At 39.6% G+C, this 21998-nt stretch overlaps 1 pseudogene; it reads right to left on the bottom strand.

The window, feature by feature from the left end:
• Positions 1-2774: 2774 nt before the first annotated feature.
• Positions 2775-21978, bottom strand: LOC119542282 (annotated as a pseudogene).
• Between the last annotated feature and the right edge of the window lie 20 nt (positions 21979-21998).

The following is a 21998-nucleotide window of genomic DNA, read 5'->3' on the forward strand; positions in this document are numbered from 1 at the left end:
GTGGTGCCTGAGACTTGGAGCTAGAGTTTGGTAGCTGTGGATGTCAGCATTACTCCATACAGCAAATGTTGAAGAGGCTGGAGAGGAGATTGGACTTCAATTAGAGATATGAACGAAATGACCTTGGTTGGAACTAGGGTGGATCAGACTGAAGGGCAGAGGATGATATTGACTGTATTTTAAAGCTTCGGCTTCTTTGTGAGACCAAAGGTGGAGACGTTTATTTGGTGAAAAATCTTTATTTTTTGTAGCATGCTATATAATTTAACTTGTATAGTCAGTTTATTCAAACACCGTAGTTACATGGAACCTTGATGAGGGAGTGAGATCTGGTTTGTTTGTACAGGTTAGTGTGAGGCCCCAGTGTATACTAGAGTAATTTGGGCAGAGAATAAAAAAAGTATTTGAAAAGCCCCCTTGAGGGGGGAACTCGGGGAAAATGTGGAAATATTAGATTTATCCACCTGGGTAGTTTCTTACATTCTTGCAAACATTGGGACTACCAATTTAGTAGGCTGAGCCCTCGATATTGGGGCTTGCCCTCATGAAGCCTGTTGCTGCAAAGGAGATGCTAAGCCTACTTATAATTGTGCCTTAGAGTCAGCTCCAGAGAACCTCTTTTGTTGCTCAGATGTGCCTCTCTCTCTAAGCCAACTCAGCAGGTGGACTCACTTCCCTTCCCCCTATGTGGGACATGACTCCTAGGGGTATAAATCTCTGTGGCAATGTGGGACATGACTCCTGGGTGAGTCTGGACCCAGCATTGTGGGATTAAGTTTTCTTGACCAAAAGGCGGAAGAGAAATGAAACAAAGTAAAGTTTCATGGGCTGAGAGATTTCAGATGGAGTCAAGAAGTCATTCTGGAGGGCATTCTTATGCATTATATAGATGTTCTTCTTAGTTTTTGTTGTATTGGTATACCTAGAGGGAAGTGCCTGAAACTGTTGAACTGCAACCTGGTGGTCTTGTTTCTTGAAGATGAGTGTACGGCTATGTGGCTTATATGGTGTGACTGTGTGATTGTAGAAGACCTTGTGGCTCACACTCCCTTTGCCCAGAGTAGAAGGGTGGGGACTAAAGAGTGGATAAATAGTAGGGGTGGGGCTTGGGGATGGGTTGTTTGGGGTGTTCTTTTTTACTTTTATTTTTATTATTATTTTTTGGAGTAATGAAGATGTTCAGAGGTTGACTGTGGTTAATAAATGCACAGTTGTGTGATGGTACTGTGGACAACTGCCTGTGCTGTTTGGATGATTGCATGGTATATGACTATATCTGAATAAAATTACAAGGAAAAATAAAAGGTCCTACTTATAATGGGTTCCCACCCACAAGAATGAATTAACTTTAAGAACATGTTTTTCTGGAGTACATGCAATTCCAAACCATCACAAGCATGGAAACTAAATTGTGGTGCTTGAAGGTCTTTGCCATCTTCCCAGAACATAGAGGCTGCTCACCTGCTATCTTGAGACTCTCACTTCCACTTCCCCAGTTTGAGATCTCTCTGCTTGAGCAGTTTCTTTCAATAAACCTGTAGCTTGGATTATGCTGGTGACTTTTTTTCTTTTGACATGTCAGCACTTTCATTCATTCCCTTTGTTCTTACAAAAAATATTTATTGAGTTCTCACCATGTGCCAGGCACAGAACTAGGACACATTACATGAGGGTACCCAATACTGCAACTCTCTTGCTACAGTTCTGAGAGTTAATACTCTCTTGCAGCCTGGGATGCACAACTGTCCAGAATTCCAGACCCAGGGACCAGTTTTGCTGCCTCTTTTCCCTCAATTAACCTGACAAAACCAAGATGTTTGTATCCATGTGTGGGAACCAACCAATGGCTCACAAATCTGACAATCACATTCTTTATAAATCTCTTTTTAAATATTATCTCTAATCCTCACAATAGCTTTGTAAGGAAAGTATTACCCCCAAATTTCAGCTGAGGACACTGGGGCTTAACAATTTAAATAAATTGCTTAAAATCATCCAGCTAGATGACTAAGCTAGCATGTCAACTCAGTTTTGCCTTGTTCTATATTCTTTCATTACAATGGCACATTTTTCTAAATTAATTTTAAGGCTAGGTATGTGTTGGATGTCATACTATCACTATACATGAAAAATGAGTGAACTTACTCCTTTAAATTCGGGTAAAAAAAAGTCCTACTCTAATGCATAAAGAAAGGGGTTGGTCTTCTGAATTACTAAAGATTTCCCATTTTCATCCATTTCACTCATTAATTTGCTTGCTCCTCTGTTTGGATTTAACCTCAGTTGTGAAACTGGTAAGAATGCTAAGTTAGTTGATAATTACTATTGTTATATAACATGCATCAACCCATAGCATATAACAAAACATACATAATGGGAAATTACTCCCCAACTAACATTTATTGATATACTCTTATAATCTACCATTGGTTTTTAGCAGATGTGATCTTTTGAGGCTTGGTAATCTGTGCACAAGGAAACCTTAAATGTGTCCGTCTTATCTCTAACAGGCTGATATGAATTAAATGTGAAAAAAAAAGTATTCTCTTGCATTTTATGTTTTGCTATTTTAAGTATATAATAAAACAACCAATGTACTGTTTTTTTTTCCCTAGGGATGAAATCTCCCCATTTATTTTTCTTCCATGTGAATAGAAAATGGCAGTGAAGTGTCTTACGGAAGAGGCAGATAATGGGCCTGGAGTTGCTATACCAGACAGGACTTTCGGCTTCAAAGGTACACTATTCATTTTAAAACAAAGGATGTTGTAGTTTGTTTTTAATTTCTAACAGTTTCTTTTCCCATTTGTTTTCTAATCTGCCAGTTTCTGCAAATCTCTTTTCAAATGACACACTCCATATAAATCATGGCACTTAACCAATGTGGCATTTCCATATTTACATCAACAAAAGAAATTTACAAGACTTAATAGCATACAATCTTGACACTCAGTAATAGCAATAAAACATGAAGGGCATACATTTTATTTTTTCTGTACAAACTATCAGAATATAACTTTACTCACATTAAAAAATCATCTTTAATTTGATTTGACCTACTCACTCTCCATCTAATTTTCACCCATTTTTCAAACTTCTCATCACATTGCCCACACCTCCACCAGACTACAGAATCTACAAGTAATTAGATCTAACATCTAAATAGAGCTTAGAAACTCCTCTCTTTCAACGATTTCCTCACTTCCTGATAATTCCTCAGAAAAGAAAAAAAAAGGCTCCTCAGTTGTTCCTTCCATTTCATTTTCACATTTCACTATCAGATCAGCAAGATGGACTTTTCACCTCAATTCAAACAAGATTAGAAAGAAAGAGTTCCTCCACCGAGCATCTTGTAAGGAAAGTATTATCTCCAAATTTCTGGGGACCCTGGGTACTGTTCTACTTGATAAGAAGGTCATTTAGTGGAGTAAAAGTCTACGTAATTTGTGGATGATTTCAGTCCATACTGTGTTGAGTAATCAGTAGAAGCTGGAAAGTGAATTTGATCATCAAAATAAGGATCTTCATAGCTATGAGGAGACAGCAAATACAATATGTATACATCAAAGTTCTTTCTGTTGGAACCACCTTGACTATAAAACAGCTGTTGATGCTGATTGAATGATGAGTGACATCTGTTGGTTGGTGGTAGACAAGGAAGGATGTGATTTGACTCGGTCTCACTCTAATGTTGACACAGGTGTAATAAAATGGTTCTGATTCCACCCATCCTTTTTTAAAATGCTCTGGAGTTCCCAATATTGCTATAATATATTCAAAACCTGGGCTGCTGGCTTCACCACTTTCAGAGATTATCTGTCTCCTCTGCCTCTGGTTATGTTCACCAGCTTTTCTATCTCTCCCAAAAGGGCCAGGTCCTTGGCATTCTCCATGTTTTTGCTGGTGACCTCATGCAGAGTGCAGCAGATGGCTGCCATGGTCTCGTTGGACAGTATGCTGAGGCCGTTGCCACCAGGCAGCTGATTGACCAGGTCTATGAGCTCTTTGTTGTGAACATCTAGTGCCGTATTCCACAAGGCAGTTGCCAATGAAGAAATGACTCTATCATTATCCATTCTCAGAAATTCTACTAGGATGGGGAGCCCTTTTTCTTTTCGGATGGCCGCCTGGATGTATGCTGCAAAATTCCAGTTGCCAGCAGAGATTCTGGAGAGATCGGGCAGAGCCTTCTAAGGTGGCTGGGTTGGAACTTTCTGCTAGAAAAGTCAGACTGGTTTTACCACTGATGGATGCCACAGCATCTCAACTGCTTTGGAGGACTTCAATAGTCCTGGGATAGGACCAACTCCATCCCATTGCATCCCATTGATCCTTTTGTGGTGTCCTCTTTTTCTTTTTCTTCTTTCCCCAGCAGCTAGGCTCAGAGTCTTGCTGGGAGACTCTTTTCCTAGTAAGTCATACAATTCATTTCGTCCCAGCAGCTGGGCCTGGGGGACCTCTAGTTCCAGCCGACAGGACAGGTTCCTCAGGGCGCACACACAGTTCTTCACCATCTTGCTGTCATAATCAGATATGTTCATGCATGTGTGGATCATATACGCAGTGAGTCCACCATGCCCTCACAGGACCACATTTGCTTCCGTGCCTCCTCTCCTGCAGAGCTGAGGTTTCTCAAGCAACCTACTGTGTTATGCAGAACCAGTGAAATCTGAAATTTAATTTTATGATCATAATCAAAAGAAGAGTTATTCCATCCAGAATTTGGAATTATCGCAGTGTTTGTTAAGGTTGAGAGAGCATCTCGAATGATTGTCATCTTTACGGCATCACATGAGGATAAATTCCAAAGAACTCCCGTAACAAGCTCCCCTACTTCTGCATCAATAGATTTTCTCAACAGCCACAACAAGGCAGGTATCCCACCAACATTCTTCATTGCTACTTTATTTTCATCTGTAGACTTGCCAAAAATCAGGTTTTGGTGAGCACCACAATCATTCTTACTTCTAAAACTCTGTGGTCCAAAAGGTCAACTAGGTGTTTGATTCCTCCTAACCTATACACCTCCATCTTCACTTTGTTGTCACCAAAGCAGATGCTGCAGGTAGGCTTCCATATTTGCCCGAGCCAAGGGGAACTGGTGCTGCAGCATATGAATGACTTCAGGCAGCTCATGATCATGCCAAGCAAACTCCATGATGTCTTTCTGAATGCAGTCTATTGAAGGTGATCTTGTGGTGCCATCATCTGTAGGCACTGCGTGAAGCCTGTTATAATTGTACTCTTGTATTCGATATTGTATTGGCCTATTGGGCTCTGTGTAGGTAGCTGTTGTGTTCAGGGGATAATTATTTCTTTCATATGTAAGGGTACTTCATTGACTGGAGGTCTTTTGCAGATTTCCAACACCTGAACCTGTGTGATATAAGGCTGTCTGTGATCCTTGGAGCTCTATGGTTCCATGGTTGGGGCTGCAGTACACTGGGCTGCAGTAGGTTCTCCCCTCATATATAGGAGTGATGTGCAAGTTGGGAGACACAGATGAATGAAGGTCTTGCCCAAGCTGGCTGTATTGATTAGCATATGAACTCCGTAAGCCCGTCAGGCTGTCTGGTCCAGGTGGAACCATCCTCTCGTAAATGTCATACTGCTGCTGTCCAAATTGCTCCATGTCATGACCAGTCCTTTGCAATGAAGTTCCCAGATGCTGTGATACAGTGGTCATCCTTGAGTGTTTGGGGACGATGACCCTACCTAGCCTTGGCATGGTGAAGCTACTCAAGTCTGTACATCCATCAGGATTAGTGGGAATCCTACTCTGGTGGTGGTTTGGTATTGAGAGGTTGGTCCATTGGGATTGGAGGGCTGTGGGGAGGAGACGGACCCAATCTATCATACAGCTGTTGGGGAGGTGGGTCTCTGTGCCAAGTACAGACAGGCTGCCCCCTGGGCAGGCAATGTGGTGGAAGAATATGCACTGGGGTTCAGTGGTCATGAGTCAGTTACTGATGGAGAGCCAAATCCACTACTCAGAGAAGTTCTCAGTGACCCTCTGGAAGGAGACACTCCTGTGCTGATAATGTAAGGAGACTGTGCTCTAGATGGAACTGAACTAACTCTTCTCATGGCTGGATTGGCTACTGATGGCTGAACCAGTGTTTGTTCTTTAACTCTAGAATTCTTAACCAAAAGGTTATCAGTTGATCCTATGAATGAATGCTGCTATCTATTATCTGCCTTGCTCACATTCTGGCTGTTGTAGAAACCCCTGCTTCCTGGTATCCAGTATAGAATAAGGATTCATTTGTTGTTGAACTTCTTGAGTTGCCCAATGATCCCTCACTTTCATGGAAAGAGGTCTGTTCTGGTGAATAGAGGGTCCCTTGCTCTGGCTCTGTCCTAATGAGATAGGTGTCAGGATGGAAAGCGTCAGAAACTCGAGGTTTGCTTACACCACTATTTGCAACATCTGTTGAGCTCCAAGGACATGAATTCTCGTTTGAGCTGGTGCTGGTGATGCTTGCTGATTCTGCTTCAAGCCTACATCTTTCTAGTTGACTGGCAGCAATCTGCCTTTCCACTTCCAGTTCTGGGTGAGTCGTTGAAACTGAAGTTCCTGCTCCTTCAAGGAAGCAAGAATAGTGGTGTCTGTGATCTCGGGTTCTATGCTTGGGCCAGTGAATGCAACTTCCTGGTGGGTCTGTGGCTGCCCCTCCTCCAACAACGGGGCCTTCTCTGGAGCTGGCATTCCACATTAGGCAGTGGCCGTCGTCACTCCGGGAATCAGAGACATCAGCGCTGAGGGGTCACCGCTGCTGCACCTGAAAAAATTTAAGAAGTGCAGCAGCCAAGAGGCTGCCCACCCCTCCCTCCCCCAGCCGCCCCCTGCTCCGGAGAGGTTCCTTTACCTGGTGCCCATGGTGCCACCTCCGCGGCTGGCGTTGACACGGACTCTGCCACAGAGCCTGACTACTGTCCAGAGGCTGCCACTGCTGCCCTAACAGCTACCAGTCCGCCTATCCAGCCCCCAATGTATTCTTTAAGTATTTTTGTGGATATCTGTTTAATAACTACATCATGGCCATAATATATATTTTGTGATTCCATTCCTACAAAGAATGTCAGCCCTTTCTATATGATAAAAATACCCAGAATTTTCTTATTCTAAGTATTTTCCTGACATGCTTTATGGTCAGGAAATTGGCTTATACTTTCTCTCAATGTGCTTTATACTCTTCTGTCTATTGACCCACATTAAGCTTTCTAGGAAGGGCCTGCATTTTAGTTTTTGTTTTTACATCAATCACAAGTAGCTACTTCAAAATACAATGCTATATTATGATAATAGAGTTTAGAAAAACAAAAACATTTTCTACAGTGTTTAACACCAAAAAATTTAACTTAAAGTGCTTTTGTTGAATAATTAGAATGGACATATATCATGTACCTCCCTCCTTTTCTCTTCTGCCTCCTTCCATATTTATCCCAATCCATTCTTTTAATTGCCATTCTCAACAGCTGTGCCCCTTTGTTCAAGACATCATGTGAATCTGGGTGCTTGGCCCTACCCGTCCCATTTCCCCCTAGATTCTGGATTCATCAATTATCCCCTTTTACTCCTTTGGCCTTTCTCTCTCTCTCTACTAGCTTATTGCCTGCCACTTATAACTGAGCTCAAAATTGCCAACCTGCTAACAAAATCACATAAAAGACCATCTCTATAAAAATTAACTCATGAAGCAGTAGAAAACATTAGTGGGTCAATAACCAATAAAAGAAATTGGAAAAATCAGTAAAGAACTGTAAAGATAGTAAATACATTTACTAGCTGCGCAAAACATTTAGCTACATTTAAGTACTATACGGACCACTACATATATTATTTAATCCTCACAACAAAATAATGAGGTAGGCATTATTATTAGCATCATTTTGTAAAGAAGAAAACTGTGCTTTAGAGAAGTTGCCCAGTCATAAAGCTTTATTTATTTTACTTATTGTGAAAGTACCGGAGTAGAAATCTAAGTGTATCTGATTCTCCTAACCATGCTTCCTTACTTGGCTAGCCAATTTTATGAGTAATAACTTACACACCTTCAAGAAATGAAAAATTCCTTTAGTGTTTTTTTTTAACAAAAAATACTTATTTTTTAATTGTGATAAAATATAAATAACATAAAAATCATTTTAATCATTTTAAGTGGACAGTTCTTTGACATTAAGTACATTGACAATACTGTATAACTTTCACCACTATCTATTTCCAGACTATTTTCATCATCCCAAGTCAAAACTCATACTCATTTAGCAGTAGCTCCCCTCTGCACGCCTCCTCCCTGTAACCACTGTACTGTTTTCTGTCTTTATGAATTTGCTTATTCTAAGTATTTCCTATAAGAGACATTATACAATATTTGTACTTTGTGTCTGGTTTATTCTCTCAACATGTCTTCAGGATTCATCCATGTTGTAGTATGTACCAGCATTTCACTTCTTTTTACTGCTGAATGATAGTGCATTGTAAGGATATACCACATTGTTTATCCATTCATATGTTGATTGACCCTTTGGTTGCTTGCACTGTTTGGGCTATTGTGAATAATGCTGCAGTTAACACTGGTGTACAGATACCTGTCCAAGTCCCTGCTTTCAATTCTTTTGGGTATATACCTAGGAGTGCAATTTCCAGGACACAGGGTAATTCTATGTTGAACTTTCTGAGAAACCACTGAACTGTTTTCCACAGCAACTGGACCACTTTACATCCCCACCAACAATGTTTGGGGGTTCCTATTTCTCTGCATACTTTACCAATACTTGTTATTTTCAGTTTATTTTACTTATTTTTTAAAAATAATAGCCATCCTGGTGGGTGTCAGGTGGTATCTCGTAGTTTTAATTTGTATTTCTCTAATGGCTAAAGATGTTGAGCATGTTTTCATATACTTATTTGCCATTTGTGTATCTTCTTTGGAGAAATGTCTAATCAAATCATTGGCCCATTTTTAAATTAGGGTATTTGTCTTTTTGTTTTTGAGTTGTGGGAGTTCTTTATACATTCTGGATATTAAACCCTTATCAGATACATGGCTTCCAAATATTTTCTTCCATTCTGTAGGTTGTCTTCATTTTCTTGATACTGTCCTTTGATGCTGTGCCAGTTTGAATATTATGTCCCCCCAAACGCCATTATCTTTGATGTAATCTTGTGTGGGCAGACCTATCAGTGTTAATTAGATTGTCATTCTCTGAGTGTTTCCATGGAGATGTGCTCCACCCAACTGTCAGTGATGACTCTGATTGGATAATTTCCACAGAGGTGTTGGCCTGCTCATTCGGGGTAGGTCTGAATTAAATCAACTGGAGCCAGATAAATGAGCTGACAAACAGAAGGAATTCAGTGCAGCTGAGAGTGACATTTTGAAGAGGAGCTATAGCCAAGAGGGACACTTTAAAGAAAGCACAGGAGCTACAGATGAGAGACAGTTTGAAGACAGCCTTTGAAAGCAGACTCTTGCTCTGGAGAAGCTAAGAGAGGACAAACACCCCAAGTGCAACTAAGAGTGACATTTTTGAGGAACTGCAGCCTAGAGAGGAATGTCCTGGGAGAAAGCCATTTTGAAACCAGAACTTTGGAGCAGATGCCAGCCACATGCCTTCCCAGCTAACAGAGTTTTTCCAGACACCATTGGCCATCCTCCAGTGAAGGTACCCAATTGCTGATATGTCACCTTGGACACTTTATGGCCTTATGACTGTAACTGTGTAACCAAATAAACCCCCTTTTTATAAAAGCCAATCCATTTCTGGTGTTCTGCATTTTGGCAGCACTAGCAAACTAGAACAGATTTTGGTACTGGAAGTGGGGTGCTGGTGCTGCTGAGTTTGCAAATACCAAACATGTTGGAATGGCTTTTTAAATGGATAAGGGGAAGATTCTGGAAGAACTGTGAGAAGCTTGATAGAAAAGGCCTAAACTGCTTTGAAAAGACTGTTTGTGGAAATGTGGACTCTAAAGATACTTCTGATGAGGCCTTAAGCAGAAATGATGAATCTGTTGTTGCAAACTGGAAGGAAGGTGATCCTTGTTTTAAAGTGGCAGAGAATTTGGCAAAATTGAGTCCTGGTGTCAGATGGAAGGAAGAATTTGAAAGTAACAACCTGGAATACTTAGCTGAGGAGATCTCCAGACTACATGTGGAGGATGTACCCTGGCTTCTCCTTGCAGCTTATAGTACAATGCAAGCAGAGAGAGATAAACTTAGAACTGAATTTGGGTTCAAAGAAACCAGAAGCTGATGGTTTGGAAAATTATGGGCTTCCAGGGGGTGAAATTCCAGAATTTACAGCCCCACGTGAAGATTTAACCAAACATGATTGCCATTTCAGTACAAGCCAAGATGGAAATGGATTTATCCAGAAAGGATTTGTGGAAAGTTCTATCGTCTGATGGCTTTGACCCCTGTGTGCTTCATGCGAAGCCAACAGAATTTTTGTGAGATTTTTATAGACAGAGCCATTGCCAGTCTGGAATGGAGGAGACAGACAGGGAACAAATTGAAGGAAAAATTTCTTCAAAGACAGAACCACGGAGGTTGAGGTCTGGAGTCAAGAGATCTCGGGCTGGGAGAGCAGAGCAGCCCACGTGCATAGAAAGGGTGAGTTTGCCCCAGAGGTCGAGGGTGGGCCTTCCACCTCAATGCTCAGGAAGAGTTCTGCCACCCCGGGCCCCAAAGAGGGTGGAGCACGTTCCCAGGGAATTGGAGAGAGCCTGGCTGCCACCCCACTGTTCTGAAGGGGTTAAGCGTGTGCCCGGGAGATGGAAAGGAATCCGGGAGCTGCCCCGATGTTTGAGGAGGGTGGGGCCGAGGAGGTGGTCTCCCCAATGTGTGGATATGTTGGGGCACTCACCCAAGCATTTGGAGAGGAAAGGGCTGCCACAAAGTCCCTTAGAAAGGGTTAGATTCCCACTCTCTCAAGCCCCAAGGATGCAACATCCTTCTGTTAATGACTCTCAGATTTTGAAATCTAATGGAGTTTCTCCTGTGGGTTTTAGGAACTATTTTGGTCCTGTTAACCCTATTTTCCTTACTCTTTCTCCTTATGGCAATGGGAATGTTTATCCTATGAATGTCCCTCCTTTGTATATTGGAAGCACATAAGTTTTTCTAAGTTCATAGATCCATAGCTAAAGGAAAAGTATGCCTTAGGACTGACCACGCCTATAACTGATTTTTATGGGATCTTGTACTTACCTATTGCTACTGAAATGATTTAAGTTTTGTGATATTGAGTCCTGGTGTCAGATGGGATGAATGTATTTTGTATTTGGAAAGAATATGTTTTTCTGGGGTCCAGGGGGTGGAATGTGCCGGTTTGAATATATTATGTCCCCCAGAAAAAGCCACATTCCTTGATGCAATCTTGTGGGGCAGACATACTAGTGGGGATTAAGTTGGAATGTTTGGATTAGGTTGTTTGCATGGAAATGCGCCCCACCCAACTGTAGGTGATAACTCTGATGAGCTATTTCCATGGAGGCATGGCCCCACCCATTCAGGGTAGGTCTTGATCAGTGGAGCCATATAAATGAGCTGACAAACAGAAGGAACTCAGTGCAGCTGTGAGTGACATTTTGAAGAGGAGCACAGCGAAGAGGGACACTTTGAAGAAAGCACAGGAGCTGCAGATGAGAGACAGTTTGAAGACGGCCTTTGAAAGCAGACTCTTGCTCTGGAGAAGCTGAGAGAGGACAAATACCCCAAGTGCAACTAAGAGTGACATTTTTGAGGAACTGCAGCCTAGAGAGGAACATCCTGGGAGAAAGCCATTTTGAAACCAGAACTTTGGAGCAGACGCCAGCCATGTGCCTTCACAGGTAACAGAGGTTTTCTGGACACCATTGGCCATCCTCCAGTAAAGGTACCTGATTGCTGATATGTTACTTTGGACACTTTATGGCCTTAACACTGTAACTGTGTAACCAAATAAACCCCCTTTTTATAAAAGCCAATCCATTTCTGGTGTTTTGCATTCTGGCAGCATTAGCAAACTAGAACAGGGAGTCTTGACATTTTAACAGTATTAAGTCTTCCAATTCATGAACACTGGATGTCTTACATTTATAGATCTTCTTTAATTTCTTTCAGCAATGTTTTGTAGTTTTCTGTGTACAAATCTTTTCACCCCCTTGGTTAAATTTTTTTCTAGGTATTTTATTCTAAAAGATGCTGTTGTCAATGGAATCGTTTCCTTGACTTCCTTTTCAGATTGTTATCAGTGTATAGAAACCCACTGACTTCTGCATGTTTATCCTGTATCCTGCAACTTCGATGAACTTATTAGTTCTAATAGCTTTCATGTGGATTCTTTGGGATTTCCTATAGATAGGATTTCATCTGTAAATAGGGATAATTTAAATTCTTCCTTTTCAATTTAGATGCCCCTTATTTCCTTCTCTTGCCTGATTGCTCTGGTTAGAAGTTCCAGCACAATGTTGAATACACTGGGCAACCTTGTCTTGTCCCCAGTCTTAAGAGAAATGTTTCAGTTCTTTCACCACTGGGAATAATGTTTGCTGTGGGTTTTTCATGAATGGACTTTATTTGAGAAATTTCCCTTCTATCCCTTGTTTTCTTAGTGTTTTTATCATGAAAGGATGTTGGATTTATTAAATACCTCTGCATCAAGATGATCATGTATTTTCTTTTTTCCTTTGTTCATTAATGTGGTGTATTATAATGACTGATTATCTAATGCTGAAACCATCCTTGCATTTCTGGAATAAATCCTACTTGGTTATGGTGTATACGTTAGTTTTGGTTTGGTAGTTTTTTTTTTTTTTTTTTTTTTTTGAGTTTTGCATCTAAATTGATAAAGGATATTGGTTTAATTTTCTTTTTTTTTTCTGTTTTTGTTATCAGAGTAATGCTAGTCTCATAGGATGAATTAGGAAGTAATCCCTCCTCTTCTATTTTTTGGGAAGAGTTTGAGAAGCATTGGTGTTAATCTTTAAATGTTTGGAAGAATTCAGCAGTGAAACCTTCTAGTCCTGGACTTTTCTTTGTTGGGAGACTAAGTTACTGATTCAATCTCTTTACTTGCTATAGGTCTGTTGAGATTTTCTATTTCTCCTTGCATCAAATTAGGCAATTTGTATGTTTCAACGAATTAGTCCATTTTATCCAGGTTGAATGGTATTGTAAGCAAAGCATTGAAACGCCCCTTCCTTGATCACTGTTAGTAACCAAATGTCGCAAAACCTTGCTGTAACCAAATCTCACGAGAAACTCCGTTGTCACAAACCTTATAAGCCTCTCCTTGGCACTCCTCCCTCTTTTTCACACAGTTCACTTTCCACGGCTGGCTGCAATCACGAGACCATCATCTCCTGTCAGCGAGTCCCAATTAAACCAATGTCTACTTCCGTGCTTGGTGTGTTCTTTGGTCTTAGGACTAAGCTGGGTTGGAACATCGGCATATAATTGTTCAGCATACTTTTCCTTTTTATTTCTGTAAGGTTAGTAGTAATGGCCCCACTTTCATTCCTGATAATTATTTGTGTCCCCCTCTCTCTTTTTCTTTGTCAGTCCATGCTAGAAGCACTGGGGTGGGTTGTGGAGCCTGGTGTAGTGCCAAAGTGCACCAATTAAGCTATCAGAATGTCATACATATTCCTCTATTTACACAAGAGTGGTAGGTGGGTCAGGTGGACATTTCAGAAGAAAACCAAGTTGTCATTCAGTTTGGATATGACTGGGATCCTACCTGTATGAAAATGGATGAAGTTCTATATAGCATAGCTACATGGCAAAAATGAGGAATCTTCTTCATTTTGAAATGAGCCCTGTTCATATATCCCAGCTCTTTGAAAGTCCTGTGGCTTCGGGGATACATCAGTAAAGAAGACAGACATGATACCCTTTTTTGTGAGACTTAAAATTCATCTAATGGGCCACAATGTAATATATAGAAAGAAAAAAAATTAAAGTCAAATTCCCCAAAGTCATAAGATAGTTGTTAAGAACTACCAAGATATAATGGACATATACCATTCTTTTTGGCCACAAAGTACCCTTGAACAACTTTTCTGTGGGGAGTTCTCTACCCTATGAGTCTTAATTCTGTGATGGTTAATTATATGTGTAGATTTCCCTAAATTATATTACCTAGTTATTTAATCAAACAATTAATTTAGGTGTTGCTGTGAAGGTATTTTATAGATATGGCTAATACCTACTTTAAGTAAAGGCGATTACCCTAGATATTGTGGGTGGACTTCATTAAATCAGCTGAAGGTCTTGAGAGCAAAAAGAGGTTTCCTGAAGAGGGAGAATTCTGCCTCAAGACTGCAGCGTCAACTTCAGATGACTTTCTAGTTTGCCAGCCTGCCCTACAGATTTTAGACTTGCCAGCCCCTACAGTCACATGAGCCAATTTCTTAAAATAAATCTTGGTTCTTTTTCTATGGAGAACCCTGATTGATACACTGCCCCAATGTGGAATTCAGAAATTCTATTTCCCTCTCTTAATATCCTTGACAGACCTTCACACAGAACCCGGTGACTCAAAGATGCAAGAACCATGAAGAAATCCTGGATGCATACATCTCCAAAGACAGCAGTGGCAGAGGTTCAGGTAGAAGCCCCCAGGGTTCAGCATACTTTGCCAGTGGAGTGTGTGGGACCAATTGGTATTTTCTCTAGAGCAATTCTGCAATAAGATATATTCTGCTGTGTGTCCTTGAGGCCCGATTCTCTGGCCTTCCGGAGATTCTCTATACTCTCTGATATCCTTTAATAAATTCCTTTTCTGCTTAAACTATCCACAGTTTATTTCTATTTCCTGCAAGTAAGAACAGTGACACAGAGATAATTTTCCTCATCCACATCTAAGGAAAAGTTTTCAGAAATTCTTTGAAAAGACCAAGGAAGTTTTTGTCTCAATTACCTCTGGTAAACCTCTTTCTGTATCTCAATAACTAGAATTGTGTCATGTTTTTTCCCCTGAAATACCGGGGCCTAAAGTTGGAATTACACTAATGATCTAAGGCCTGAGCCATACACTTATCATTTAGGTCTTAAGAGAAAGAACAAAGAGTGGTTGTAGATTCACAAGATAGAAAGTGTAGGCCTCTAATACTTCAAATCAGGGTGGGGGAATATATCTTACTGCAGAATTGCTCTAGAGAAAACACCAGTTGGTTCCATACACTCCACTGGCAAAGTATGCTGAGCCCTGGGGGCTTCTACTTGAACCTCTGCCACTGCTGTCTTTGGAGAGGTATGCCTCTTCAAGTCCCATAAGAAGTACGGGGTAGATTATGGTACTCCAAATACTGTCATCTTAGGGAACTCACTTCTACCATGAATTGTAGATGAGCCTCTTCTCCTAATTGTGTTGCAGGTGACTGTTGAATCGCCATTTCCCAAGGACAAATATTAATGCTTATAGAGTACAGCCTAACCACAAGGTGGAAGATACATACTTTCTCATCTGCCCTATAATTTGCAATAATTTGCAAGGCTACATCTCAGAAAGAAGTATTACACTGTTATTTAGAGCAGCTTTAATTCATGTACCTTGCTTCACAAATGTATCTTCTTTGAACCATCCCTGAGCAATATTCCTTTTACTTCATTTAGCCAAGTGATTTGAAATTATTACTTGAAAACTGTGCTGGTTTGAATGTATTATGTCCCCGAAAATGCCATTTCCTTTGATGTAATCTTGTGTGGGCAGACTTATCAGTGTTGATTAGACTGTAATTCTTTGAGTGTTTCCATGGAGATGTGCCCCACCCAAATGTGGGTGATCAATCTGATTGGATAATTTCCATGGAAGTGTTAACCCACCCATTCAGGGTGGGTCTAAATTAAATCACTGGAGCCATATAAATGAGCTGACAAACAGAAAGAACTCAGTGCACCTGAGAGTGACATTTTGAAGAGGAGCTACAGCCAAGAGGGACACTTTGAAGAATGCACAGAAGCTGAGAGAGTAACTGAAGATGAGAGAGAGTTTGAAGACGGCCGTTGAAAGCAGACTTTTGCTCTGGAGAAGCTAAGAGAGGACAAACACCCCAAGAGCAACAAAGAGTGACATTGTTGAGGAACTGCAGCCTAGAGAGGAACATCCTGGGAGAAAGCCATTTTGAAACCAGAACTTTGGAGCAGATGCCTGCCACGTGCCTTCCCAGCTAACAGAGGTTTTCCGAACCCCATTGGCCATCCTCCAGTGAAGGTACACGATTGCTGATGTGTTACCTTGGATACTTTATGGCCTTAAGACTGTAACTGTGTAACCAAATAAACCCCCTTTTTATAAAAGCCAATCCAGCTCTGGTGTTTTGCATTCCAGCAGCATTAGCAAACTAGAACAAAAACTTAATCTTGTTGTTTCTTTTTATAATAGTCGTTGCTGTGTTTTTTGATATGTAGATATTCTGGGTTATTTGATACAAAGATATTAAACACTTTTATCTTTATTGCAGCTTTTAGCTACAACTGCATTTTTTTTTTTCCTGGATAAGTTTAACCTTTAGCTTAAGAAGTGTCCTTAATCACATTTATGTCTTTGTGGGTCGAACTGTATGCTTTCAACCCCTGCATTCTTATTGTTTCCATTTGCTTGGTATATCTTTGCCCATACATTTATAGTTTGCTTTTCTGAATCACTTTGTTTTGGGTGTGTTGCTTGTATGCAGCATAATGTTGATGTATCAGCTTTTGCTGCAAGATAAACTGCACCAAAACTTAGCTTAAAATAACAGCTATTTGTTTAGTTCATTATTCTGTAGGTTGGCTGGGAATTTCTACTCTAGGATGGCTCAGTTGATCACTGTTGGGCTTGCTCTATTGGGCTTGCTCTGTTGGTGGGTTGGTTGGTGATTGGATGATCTAAGATAGTTTCATTCACACATCTGACTATCAGCAGACTACTGGCTAGGGCTAGGGCAGTAACGGGGCCATGTGCCTTTTACAATCCAGTAGGGTAGACTGCACACTTACAGGTCACAGGGTTTCAAGTATAGCAGAGGAGGACAAGCCCTGATGCCCTCAAGTGTCTGCTTGCATCACACTTGCTAAACCCACTGGCCAAAGCAATTCACATAGACAATCTAGATTTAATGGGTGGAGAAACAAACTCCCCTTCTTGATGGGAGGATTTGCAATATCATATTGCAAAGTCATAGATGAAGGAAAGGGAAGAATGTATGTCCAGATTTATAATCTATTATAGTTCGGTTTTCCTTTGTGGTTAATTTAAAACTCTTTCAATGGTTGATTTTAAATTACCAACCACATTTATTATATGATTGCTCTGTTTGATCTCAAATTTGTCCTATTACTCTGTGCTGTATTTATTGAGTATATTGTTATTTTTACTATGTCTTTCTATATAGACTGTTTGCTCTTTTTATTTATTTATTTTTGGTATTTAGGAAAGCCCATATTTTTGTTTTAATGGTTACCTTCTAGGAGATACTTGGTAGGCACCACCTTAAAAATTCAGTGTTTATTATGACTATGTAAATTTGACTAACAGCATACCAAGCTAAGTATACTACTGCCTTTTTCTTAATTATTTGGTCCTTTTCTTCCTTATTCCTTTTGATTTTGCTGTTAGCTATACATGACATTCTTTGATATCATTTAAATAATATCCATTCATTCCCATCTATTACCTATTCAATGAGTAACAGAAAACTATTTGTCTCCTTGATGTATTTGTGTATTTAAATAAAAAATAAAACAAGGGGGAAATAATGAATGAATGACTGATTGGCAAAAGAAACATTCTTCACTGTGTTTGAAAAATTTTAAATTAAAATGTTGATGAAAAAAGAACATAGGACCAGCTTGAAGTTTCTCCCACTGGCCAAATCTTAAGCAATGAGAGCATCAAAATAAATAAGGAAAGCAATGGATTAAAATTTATGGAATAAAATTAAAATCCATGAGTACATGCTGATATAAATAAATAGAGAAGAGAAAAGTTCCTATAGTAAATGATACCTAATGAATATAGGAAGAGGAATGATGGATTAGGAAATCACCATTTTGCAAACATCTTAGTAACAATGGTTTCAAGCAAGAATCATAAAAGGATGCTAAAAAGTAGTGGAAAAAAGTTTGATGAGGAAGAGGATATTGATAAAGTCAAAGTATATTCCCACAAAATACCTATTAATTACAAAGGGAAAACAGGAACTTTTCCAAGTAGATACTTGGTAGGCACCACCTTAAAAATTCAGTGTTTATTATGACTATGTAAATTTTGCTAACAGCATATCAAGCTAAGTATTATGGTTTTATTTCCTTACTTGCACAGACTTTTGTTTTCCTTAGAGTTTTACTGTCTTTGTTTTTTTCTTCCTTATAATAATTATTTTTTCCTGGAAGATCCATCACATTTAGTATTCTATTAAATCCTTCCAACGTTTCTTTTTTTCTCTACGGGACTTTCCTCCTGGAACCCTCCAACCTTTAATCTGGGCTGGCTGCACTTTAGGCCTGCTGTATAGCTGCCATTTTAGGACTTCCCTTAATTGCTCTCCTAGACTTCCTCCCATGTACTCTCTCTTGAACACTCTATGAGGGTGGAATCAAGACATCTGTAAATATATACAATAGAATGACAGATTGGTTATGGAATTCACTTGGTTTCTATTTTGGTTGGTACATAGTGAAAGCTTTAACTATTTGCTTGTATGAGTTAGAGTTAGTATTGTCATCAAAATGTTATTTATTCTTCCTTTTATACAATGAAGCTAATGGTTTGGTTTTTGTTAATGAAGATAAATGAAATTAATTATATATTATGTATATGCATAATTTTCTTATGTTGTAATGGCTGAACTATAAGATCAAAATAGTCGAATAGCTGAGACATTGCTTGAAGGACAGCTAGTTACCCTGCAGATTTCCTGTCCCCATATTAGACTTTGTGTGAGTAAGAAACAAATGCTTACTAAGACTCTGAGATTTTGAAATTGTTTTATTATGAGAGCATAAGCTAGACTATCCTAATACACCCTCCTTCTTTGACCACTGGACTACTGCTTAATTAACAGGATGTGCTTGTTGTTGGGAAGGTGTGTTATTTTGGTAGTAGAAATCCAATTTTTTTTTTTTACAACAGTGAAACTTAGGGAGGGAGGGAGGGAGGGAAAGAAATAGCGATGTGACAGCATGTTAAAGTTGGTGGACTGGGGTATCGGGAGGGGGGTCAGGGTATATTGGAGTTCTGTGTATGGGGTTTGTATAGTTTTTGCAACTGTTCCTATAACTTTGAATTTATTTAATAAAAAAAAAAAAAAGCACCCCCCCACCAAAAAAAAATAAACTGGATAAAGAAGGGAAAAACAAACAAACAGTGAAACTAATTTATTCATTCAAAAAAATTTACTGCAAGTGCTGGGGATATAATAGTATAGAAAACAAACAGTTTTTGCCCTCATGGAATTTGCATTCTAATGGGGAAGTCAGACAAAAACCAGTCAATGGATAATAAAATACTTGCAAGCTTTGTGTACCAAGGAAATAAACAATGAGCTGAGCTAGAGATTAACAAGGGGTGGTGTGATTTGAAGGGGACATTTCACCTGAAACATAAAAAAAAAAAAGAAGGTGGAAAAGCACCTTAAGAAAGCACAAAGAAAGATCTCGGTGAGTTTGGGAAACTGACACAAGATGAATGTGACTGGACAGTCATAAATGAGGAGCAAATGACAAAATATGAAGAAGAGATAGGCAGAGGCAGATCATGCTATGCCAAAGAGTTTGGATTTTATTTTAAGTTCCATCAGAGACGAGCACCTTAATCTTCCCCTGAGCTAAGTGATAAAATTAACTGTATCTATGTTCATTTACTTCCTCCTTTCACCTGTCTGAACAGATGCCATGTCTGTCATATTCCTGAAGGTTAATCTCTCTTCTTGTGCTTAACCACTCATGTCAACCTTCAAGATACTTTAGCATCTTCTAGCTGATCTTATATCTCTTGGTAACTTCTGACCCATTTCTAGTTCTTTGAATTAATTTTATTATCCTGGAGGATTAAAAATATTTGTATGCAGACACCCAATCCAGACCTCTTCTTGGAGCTCTAATCTCATATATCCATTTGTCAATTTCATAACTCCACTTGAATGTTTGGATGTAAACATCCTGCCCTGCACTCCCACCCTCCAGCCGGTTTATGTCCCAGTCTTAATTATTTCAGGAAATGATTCCACCAGCCACTCAGATGTTCAGCCCCCAAGCCAGAAGTCGTCCTTGATCACTTTCTTTTCTTCACCTTCCTACAAAGTTCATCAGTAAATTCTTCAATTTTTAACTAAAAAATATATTAACTTACCCTACTTCTGCTAATGTTAGCTTTCATGACCTATAGCCTGGATTTCTGAAATGGTTTCATGATTTGCCTCCCTGCTTCCATTCCTGTCTTTCTCTAACACGTTATTTACACACCAGTCAGGGCGGCTATTTTATTTATTTATTTAACCTAGAATATTTTTATTAAAATAAACTTTCATTATGACAAAAGTAGTATATATGCTTTTAAAAGAGGAAAAAAAGGGAAAAATAAAACAAAAACACATATTTCCAACTCCAAACATTTTGACTGTAATCACCTTAGGGTATATCCTTCTGGATTTTTTTATTTTGTACATAAATACACATACAAGCATTTTTTTTTTTTAAACCAAAATGAGATAATACACATACTGTTAGTGACCTGTTGTTTTCAGTTAATCTCCTCAACCTTTTCATGGCAGTACATTTTCATCTTGTCTAATACTTAGTACATATCTATTCAAATTTCCTCAATTTTCCTAAAATGCATTTTATAGATGGTCTGTTCAAACCAGGATCCAATACATATTAAGTTCCTTAAATTTCTTTTCATAGAGCACAGTTACCTTTTTTCACCACAATGAACTGTCAAAGAGATAGGGTCAGTTACCCTGCTGAATATTCCATCCTCTGGATTTGCTTGGTTACTTATGGTGTCATTTGGTTTGTTCCTCTATTCCTTCTATTTCCTAAAAATTGTGTGTTAGTTATGATGGTTTGGCAAATTCAAGTAAAACTTTTTTTTTTAACCTGAAATACATCATAAATGCTATTATATACTACATACTATATCCCGTCAGGAAACGCATATCCCATCAGGAAACACGGTATCAGGTTGATCCACAGGGTGGCCTTTAAAAATGTAAACTGTGTCATGTCCCTGTTGCTCAAATGCCATTTACAGCTTCCTTTGCATTTGTTATACAAAGCAAATGCCTTAATTTGGCTTACAAAGTTCAGATTTGATGCCTGCTTAATTTTCTAACTTTATTTCATTCCATTCTCTACTTCCTTTTTAAGTTTTTTGCCAAATATTTTGTTTTTGCTTCTTGAACATGAGAAGTACTTGCTCCGTAGGGCCTTTGCATTTCCTGTCCCCATATGGAAGGCTTTTCCTTGCTACTCGACCTCTCTCCACTCCTTCCCTCTTCTAATATCAAGCGTCTTCTCAAACTTCAGGTGTCATTTCATGTTCACTACGTCAGAGAAACCTTCTCCAATTATCTTGTTTAAATTAAGTTCTTCATGTGGCCCTAACACGCTATATCCCAACCATCCCGTTTTTACCTCCACAACACTTCTTTTGTTTACTTGATTAGTGTGTATTTCCTTACCCGAGTATAAGCTGCACAATAGCAGGGACTTGGCCTACAAGCGTTACTGTCCACTAAGCTCTTGTACACAGCAGCCCGTCAGTATTAGTTGCATGAACAAAAGTCAGAATAACCCCGAAGCTGCAGGTGGCAGAAACAGGAGTACTTTACCGCGGAGTTGTTCGAATGGAGCAACCGTTACTATTACGGGAAAGCGCGCTGTCCACGCGCCACGGTAATAAGAAGGAGGGCGAAAATTCCAGAAGCGAAAGAAGCCAGGGCCTCTCCCAGCTGCCCACCACAAGCTCGGCCGATGTGAGCAGCGCGGCTGCGTCTTCCTCACGTGACCGAGGGCGGCACGCAC

This window comes from Choloepus didactylus, chromosome 1 (genome assembly GCF_015220235.1).
Source record: "Choloepus didactylus isolate mChoDid1 chromosome 1, mChoDid1.pri, whole genome shotgun sequence".
In the NCBI taxonomy this organism is placed as follows: Eukaryota; Metazoa; Chordata; class Mammalia; order Pilosa; family Megalonychidae; genus Choloepus; species Choloepus didactylus.